Raw genomic sequence first — 6691 nt, 5'->3', positions numbered from 1 at the left:
TTAATGAGGTGACGTCTCGGAGTGACTAGATTGTAAGGCGATAGATGACAGGTTCGACTGTCATATGGTCATAGTGATGACTGGTCGATTACATTGGCATATTGTGAGGCAATTTGTCGGACAGTGACCGTTTATAGAGTCCTTTTGTTGTTAGGTCGTGGCAAGAATTTCTATTTATTCCTTTGAGTCAGTTCTTTAGACTGGTGACTATTTGTCTGAGTTGGTACGGTTTTCCGGTGGCTTTGGTTTTTGTTCTAGGTCGCACCATAAAAGGAGGCCGATGAGCATTTACTGGATCATTGTGATCTGTATCGAATGAAGAAAATAGGTCAACGGGATTGTCCTTTTAAGTCATATTTATCTCAAGGCCACTCGAGGAGAGATGACTGTGAATGCGTGGCCACGCTCGGATGCGATATATAGTAGATTATCCGGTCAGACAGTCATTCTCCTGATCGAGGAAACCACTTTATGATATGATCACGTGCAAGAACGGCCTGAAAGACATCTTGCATTGAGTGGGAGATATTATCGGACAAGAGAATTGGTAACGCACACTTGTGTCAGACAAGTGGGAGATTGTTGGAGTAGTGTCCTCCACAATGAGTGTGTTTACATATTAAATCTCGTAAAAGGAATATCATGGATTTATCTTTTTATTTGTCAGCTGGTCATCGTTAATCGGTAATGATTGGCTGACTAGAGTTTGACATTACTGTCGTGTGACGGCGGTGATCAGCTGATCCCTTTACGTAACACCTATAGGATGACGCCCAAATAGAATAAATTAATTATTTGTATGAGATACGAGATAATTAATTCCTTGCATTATTTGACTTTTAGTTAGTCACATAAATGTATTATTTGATGACGGGTTACGAACTCGGGAAAAGGAGATTTATTATTTAATTATGTGATATTAAATAATAAATAAATGAATTAAAATTTATTAATTAATAGTTAATTAATTAATTTTATACGATATGTGTATATGTTTTAACGTGGAATTAATTAGCTATTAAATTTTACAAGAGGTTGTAAAATTAGCTAAGTGGGATAATATTGACACATTGTATGTTGATAAAATAGTCTTATGACCACTTAATAGTTAAGTAGTCATTGGTAGTTAATTTGTATTATTTAAGTGTTAAATAATAAAATTAATATTTAATTATGTAAGATAATTAAATATAAGACTTATAAGTATTTGTGGGGCAAATGTCAAAAATCGAAATGGACCCAAAATGGTCCATATGAGGTTGTTTTGTAAGATGGTTTAATACCATTTTTCATGCTTTTACAAGAGGTTGTTTTGTAAGGCTCACTTGGAATTAAATATAAGACTTATAAGTATTTGTGGGGCAAATTTTACAAGAGGTTGTTTTGTAAGTCTCACTTGGAGCTTTTAAAGACCATTTTTCTTCTTATTTTATTCATCTTAAAACATTTAAAACACATATAAAATAAACTAATAATATTATCAAAGTAATAATATTATCTATTACATCAAATATACAATAAACAAGGTTTACTACTACATATACATAGTTAGTATTTTAGTAGTATTTTGGGTTGATTCTTGGGTGCTTCCTTACGAGACCATCTATTTTGGTGGTTAGTTGTCTTGGAGGATCATCCATTTTCATAGCTCAAGAACAACATCAAGGAAGGAGTCCTTGAGTTGTGCCCAAAACTTACCTTATACAATGTAAGGATTTTCTTGTCTTAAGATGGTTTAATACCATTTTTCATGCTTTTATTTGCATGCATGTAGATTTAGACCATATTAAATTAATTTGTAATTTTAATATCATAAGATGAGTATTAAAATGGTCTAAATAACTAATAGGGTTTTGAATAAAATGGCGAAATATGGCGAGAAAACCGTTTTCAGCGCTCGAAAAAATGCTTGAAATGTCTTCGAAAGGGCTTGTCATGGCTTGACATGGCCTTGTTTACCTTGGTTTTTCAGGTGACGTGCCTTCTACGTCAGGGAGGGCTCCCATGGACGTAGACTTCGATCCTTCTTGTGCCCTCGTAGAGGGAGAGAGGCAGGAGGAGGTTGAGGAGGAGGTTGAGGAGGTCCCGAGGAGGGCCAACGTGGGGCGAGGTAGCTGCCAGCTTGTGGGTGCACCCGAGTGGGCCGAAAAATGGGATGGTAGGCATCTCATTTGGGCGGAAGAGAGCCACCTGTCTTACAGGACGGCGAGGAGTTTGGTAAGTTTCAAGCTTGCCACTTTCCATTACCTATCACATTTGTCTATTGTTTCATTTCTCATTTGTTTTTAGCTAAAGATAGCTTTTGCTTTGAATTGATACAGGAGGCCGGGAACATGAGGTCCTTTTCCGGTTACACGACGATGATGGACGCCTTCGGGAGGCTATCAGAGGAGGAGAAGGCCATCATCGAGTTGGGAGCCTTCGGGGCTTTGGTGGGAGCTTGGAGGGCGATCAGGGAAAGGAAGATTCCAGCTAACCTTAGCCTGATTTGAGCTTTTCTTGATCGGTACTGGGACACGACCTCGACTTTCCATATGCCTTTTGGAGAGGTCGGGGTCACTTTGGAGGACTACGGCATGATCTCGGGTACGCCGTGTGGAGAGGAGGCTTTGGTGTGGCCGTCGACGGCCATGAGAGTGGACTCAGCCAAGGCAAGGAGGTTGATCGGCTGGAACCTAGCGGCAGGTGCTGCCAGCGTTCATGGGTTGGTGTCGAGTTCTTATGTCAGGGATTAATTTGCGGGTAGGACCCCAGCGACGGTGATGATGGACGGGAGGAAGGTGCCTCCTCCTCCTTGTACTGCTGAGCAGAGGGCTTGCCTGTGGTTGTGGTGGTTCTTGTCTTCGATTTACCTCGGAGACAAGGGGGAGAGGCTGTCGACAAAGCTTCTTCCTTTTCTTTCTGACCTTAGTAGCCTAGGTCGGTGAGACTGGGTGACTCCTGGCTTTGCGGTCCTCACTCGCTACATGAGGGCCATGGTATGTCCGGAGCTGATGGAGAAGGGGACTTCTCCTGCTACTGTCGGTCCGGGACTCTTGTTTGAGGTGAACCTTTCTTTTGCATTATGAAAGATCACTATTTCTTCATTTCTTTATTGCCATGTAGAAAAAATATATTATTGTCTGGTCTGCAGGCGTGGGTGTAATCCTACTTTGCCGGCTTTGCGCCCAAGAGTACGGAGCCTGAGCCGATGGCGTACCCCGTGGTGAGGGACTGGGTGGTGTGCCGTAGGTAGAGCCGGCGCTCTTCTTATGATATTTGTCGACGGGGCGTGAATGCCCTGACGTTGGACAGCGTAAGTGCTTTTGATCCTCATTTGATTATTTGTCTTTTCTTTCTTGTCCTTTATTCAGAAGTGGTCATAGAAATGACCCCTTTCCCTTTTAGAGTCGATCATAGGAATGACCCCTCGTTTCTTGCTTTAGTGGGTGCCTAGACCTTGGGAGAGCTACCCTGAGGCTCCAGCTTTCGTGGCTGAGGTCCTTCCTCCTAGGAGCTCGAGCCGGTTGTTGCTGAGGATGCCCATGGGACCTGTGTTGTACTTGGGCGAGCGTTTGACTCGGCAATGCTCTCGTGACACATTTACGGTTCCCATTGATCCTCCACGGACGATGTTTAGGGAGACTTCTGAGGCTGAGAGGGGGGCTGACTTGGCCGACGCGGGTGGTGACGCCCTCCTTCTTCCTGGCGAGGAGCACTCTGAGTTTGTTTGTCAGAGGCTGGCGTATTGGCCGATTGTGGTAAGCATTTTACCTTTTTCTTGTTTTCGAATTGACTTGATGAATGATCATCAAATAAAGAATCATTTGAACCTTATAGGAGATCGAGGTGGCGGGCGTCGAGCCCCCAGCTTACCCCGAGGTGTTGGAGTACACAGACGCGACGGGTATAACGATGATCTAGGAGATCCGTGACTTTGGTGAGGAGGTGACCGACGCTGGCCTGGACGAGTGGTAACACATCGTTAGGAGGGTAAGCCCCCAGCTTTGGCTGTCTTTATTATTTCATTGCATAGGAATGCTTTTGCTCCTTTTTGAACCTTCTTTGTTATTCGAATGCAAGTGGCACCGTCTCGGTATGTGGCGCTGTGGAGGATGGCCAACCGACTGCGGGCTACAACCATCGAGGCAATTGTAGGTGGTCGGGGTCGACAGGTATGAACCTTTCATTCCGTTTCTTATTTTATTTTTATAATTTCCAATTTCGTTGCAACGAAATGTTTCTTCACTTTATTGAAAATGATTGAAATGAGGCATTTCTCAATTTTGTACGCAGAGAGAGCGTGACTTGGAGCGCGAGCGTGACTTGGAGCGCGAGCTGGCGCAATCTCGGGAGGAGTCGGCTCGTTTGTTGAGGGAGCTTGAGGTCAGGGACGCCGAGTTCGCTGCCCTCGAGGCGACTATAGCTGAGTTGAGGGGCCACCAGGCCTAGCTGCTTTTCTTTTTCATTGTCGTCTTGTATATCGTGTACATTTTTGGACTTTTTGGACTCTGTTTTGGGCGAAAGCCCCCAGTTTGATGTATATACTGTCTTTGGTTGTGTACATAATGGCCTGAGTGCCTTTGCTACTAGGTGTTCGTTGTTTCTGCAGGTTAGCTTAAAAAACAGGTTTGGTAGGTGACGGTTTGCGCCGTCATGCTGCCGAAATTTACATAGCATTTACACGTAAAACATATAGCATGTAGGTGGCCTAAATTGGCACAAAATAAGATGCGCAAAAAAAGTGCCCGAAAATGAGCAAAAATGACAAAATGTCCAAAAATGACAAAACAAATGCTCAGAAATGCGCAAAAAATGCCCAGAAATGAGTGTAAATGACCGGACATGTAGGGAGGGCTACCCCCTAAAATAAATTAAAAAGAAATGGTTAAGTGTGAAATGTGAAATGTATTGAAAAAGATGAGTGAAATGATTCCCCTAAAAAAAGAAAGAAATAAAAAAATGGGTAAGTGTGCTCGTTTGGTGAAAATGTCGACTTTGTCTCGAAAAGTGAACCCGAAAAGAATTAGGAAACATAAAACTTGGTAATTTGACGGAATTACCAAATTAAGATCCTATAGGAATAGGAAATTATAGCAAAAAAGTAAAATAGGAAAGATCCAAAGCTGAGAATCACGGAAAAGGCCTTGAGGAAGAGGCGCAGCATGAGCTGCGACCCTTTGAAGAGGCGCAGCAGATGTTGCGTCATTTCTCCAGTTAGTCACACCTCGACATAAATTAGGAAATAGCGAATAGTATTAATAGAGACTTCGGGGAAGCCTTTATTCACACAATTCCTTCTTCTTTCTTCCGCCTATCACATAAAACTCTCATATCTTCTCAAAACAAATTCAAAATTATGGATGCCTTTGAAAACCGTCTGAAGGAGTGGACGAATGAGTTTAGAAATGTTGAGAAACACGACATGGGTGCTTTTAATTTAGGATCGATCTTGAGCCTCAAATTAGTGAAAGTGGTGAAGCCTTTCTTGGATACTTGTCTTGAGTATTGGGACCCAAATTTTCACATGTTTGCCTTCCCTGGAGGCGAAATTTGCCCTTTCCCTGAAGAAATAGCTGCTTTTGGAAGATGGGACCCATAAAATGCGCCGGCGATACCCTCTATCTCTCAAGGATATAAAAAAAAATTTAGGGACTTGCTTGGATTGACCAAAGCTGAAGTGGACCGTCTTGTGACCTCAAAAGGTGTCCGTATGTTCGACTTTATCGATCGATTTATAAATAGGGAGGACCCTACTATTTCTTATGCTGCGAAACGCAGGGCCTTCGGGTTTTGTCTACTTCATTGCTATGTCCTTCGAGGGCATGTTAATGATGATATAAGAGCCGATCCTCGTTTTCTGAGCCTAATGGAACAAATGGAGCTGCGCAAGAGCCCAGCATGCCTTTGCTTAGGGGAGACCATTCTTGGTTTAAATAACAGAAAGGCCAACAGCGAGCTTCCTTATTTGGGAAGTCCCGTCATTCTGCAGGTAAGAACCTATTTTCTTTTTTCAACCGTCTTTTTTTTTTTCTGGCCCTTCGTTTTTTTCTTTTTTTTCTCGTTTTTTTTTTCGGCTTTTTTTTTCGGTTGAAACTTGGGCATTAATTCCCGTCTTCTTTTGTAGGTTTGGCTGATGGAGCGGCTGCGGTTGATTGAGCCCCTAGTTAATGAGCCAGGATAACATGCTCGATTAATTGCAATGAGACTGCATTGGCAAATACATCGGAGTCTTGTTGAGAGTGGGTAATTCGGTGGGTCCAGAGGAACATGTGGTTCATACCAGTTCCTATTGGCTCCTTATGGGTATCTGACTCATATTTGCAATGGAGAAAGGCTGGTACTCCTGAAGAACGCGAGAAGCTGAGGAAGCACGAGCCCGTGGATTACAAAATCCGCGAAGCAGCAAAGGAGAATCAAAATTACTTGACTGAAGAGGAAGAAGAGGCCGGATTCCTAGTTACTCGTCCGTCGAAGAAACCGATAGCTGCTTCTGTCGTAGAGATGGTGGTGGATCGAAAAGGTAAGACTAGACCGCGAGAACGATCGTTGGTGATTAGGTCGGATACAACCCAAGAGCGCCCGGATTGTGGTCGAGATAAGAAATATGACAAAGGTGACAAAGGCAAAGGGAAAATGGAAGAATAACCTTAGTCCTTAGTCCTTTATTATTTTATTATTATTATTATTAATTAAGTTGTACTAAACGGCG

The sequence above is a fragment of the Silene latifolia genome, chromosome 3 (genome assembly GCF_048544455.1).
Source record: "Silene latifolia isolate original U9 population chromosome 3, ASM4854445v1, whole genome shotgun sequence".
In the NCBI taxonomy this organism is placed as follows: Eukaryota; Viridiplantae; Streptophyta; class Magnoliopsida; order Caryophyllales; family Caryophyllaceae; genus Silene; species Silene latifolia.
Note: the sequence above shows the minus strand (reverse complement) of the source record.